At 49.4% G+C, this 2,119-nt stretch overlaps 1 protein-coding gene across 1 annotated transcript in view; it reads left to right on the forward strand.

Annotated features, from left to right (window-relative positions):
- The window catches only part of WIF1 (WNT inhibitory factor 1), a 102,031-nt gene that overhangs the window by 85,790 nt on the left and 14,122 nt on the right, over nt 1-2,119 (forward strand). The gene's annotated exons all lie outside the window — the stretch shown is intronic.

Raw genomic sequence — 2,119 nt, forward strand, 5'->3', positions numbered from 1 at the left:
CCCACTTATGAGTGAGAACATGTGATACTCAGCTCTTTGTTTCTGTGAGAGATCGCTCAGTATTATAAACTCTAATTCCATCCAGGTTGCTGCGAAGTTCATGATTTTGTTCTTCTTTATGGTTACATAGTATTTCATTGTGTATATATGTACCACATTTTTTTTATCCAGTCCTCTTTTGATGGGCAGCACGGTTGGTTCCAGGTTCTTGCTATTGTGAACAATGCTGCGGATAAACATTCGTGTGCAGTTATCTTTTTGATAGGGTGATTTGAGTTCTTCCTGGTATATTCCCAATAGGGGGGTTGCAGGGTCATATGCAAGGTCAATTTTTAGAGCTTTTAGGAATCGCCACACTGATTTTCACAGAGGCTGCACTAGTTTACACTCCCACCAACAGTGTAGAAGTGTCCCCTTTTCCCCACATCCTCTCTAGCAACTGTTGTTTTTTGAGTTTTTTTTTTGAGTTGGAGTTTCACTCTGTCACCCAGACTGGAGTGCAGTGGCCGCTCCCGGCTACCACATCCTCGACCTGCTGGGCTCTGGCGATCCTTCCACCTCAGCCTTCCAAGTAGCTGGAACTACAGGTGCGCGCTACCACGCCCGGCTAATTTTTTGATTTATTGTAGAGACGAGGTCTCGCCAAGTTGCCCAGGCGGGTCTCGAACCCGCGGCCTCAGGCAATTCACTCACCTCAGCCTCCCAAGGCGCGGGATTACAGGCTGAGCCACTGAACCCGGCTGTTTTTTGAATTATTGATGATGGCCATTCTGACTTGAGTTAGGTGGTATCTCAGTGTAGTTTTGGTTTGCATCTCCTTAATGACTAGTGAGGCTGAATGCCCGATGATCTGAGGCGGTGATGCCGGCCCTGGGGAGGGGCTGCGGATACAGATGAGCATGGACAGGGAGGTTGGACTGCGCAGAGACCATCAATAATCAGTTGCTGGCCGCTCGCTGGCTCAGTCTGTCATCCCAGCACTTTGGGAGGCCGAGGCGAGAGGATTTCCTGAGCCTGCGGGTTCCAGTCCAACCCAGGCAACTTGGCAAGACCTTATCTCTATAATACATCAAAAATGAGCTGGGCATGGTAGCGCACACCTGTAGTTCCGGCTCTCTGGAAGGCTGAGGCAGAAGTATCGCTGGAGCCCAGCCAGACGACACTGGGGTGGCCATGAGTGTGCCCCTGCACTCCAGCCTGGGCAATGGGGTAAGACTCCAACTTAAAAAAAAAATCAGTTGCTTACAGACTCATATCAAAATATTATTTTTATAATTTCATAATAATAATATATATTGCAATGTCATAATAGTAGAAATAAAGTGTACAATAAACGTATTGTGCTTGAAACATCCCAAGATCATCCCCCTCACCCCCCCCCCCCCGTTTTTGTGGAAAATTGTCTCCCACAAAACCGGCCCCGAATGCCAACAAGACTGGGAACCACTGGTCTAACACTTTCACTTGGTCAAGGAGGCATCTGAGGCCCCAAGAGCGTGAGCAGCTTGTCTGAGGTCTTGGGTCAGTACCAAGAGCTGCTTGTCACTGGATTCACCTGCCACTTATTTTGGTGGACGATGGGGTGATGAGAGACAGAGCTCACCTCAGAGGACTCAGAAGAAATGCTCTCTGACTGGATTACGTCTGGGTCTGGCCTTTGGACGTGCTGCGTGGTTTCCCGTTTGTCATGGTGTCACCTCCCGTGATGCGGACCTGACAAGACTCAGTCTAGAAATGTAAACAGAGCTCTGGGCCTCCCGGGATCTGGTCATCTACCTGGAGACCCTGAAGGTTTTTCCTGCCAATCTGCAAGGCATTCTAGACTAGGTTGAAACATAACCCATCTAAGAGAAAAGTGGGAAGCCGAAAAGATGGAGGGAACATGCAACAAGTGTGAACTGACAGCACACACAGCACCGCAAAGGAGTCGCACAAATATCACAGTACGTGAAGGGAGCCAGACACAGACGCATACCACGCACGTGAAGTTCCACAGGTATGGGGGGCCAGCCCCCCAAAAGAGATTTAGAGGGTCCCTGGAAGGTGGGGCAGCGTCGGAGAATATTCTGGAGAAATAGAAGGGAAGAAAGAGACTGGACTCTGTCTAGCGCAGAAGCCG

The sequence above is a fragment of the Carlito syrichta genome, unplaced genomic scaffold, assembly GCF_000164805.1.
Source record: "Carlito syrichta isolate Samal-C Ts95f unplaced genomic scaffold, Tarsius_syrichta-2.0.1 Scaffold313519, whole genome shotgun sequence".
NCBI lineage: Eukaryota > Metazoa > Chordata > Mammalia > Primates > Tarsiidae > Carlito > Carlito syrichta.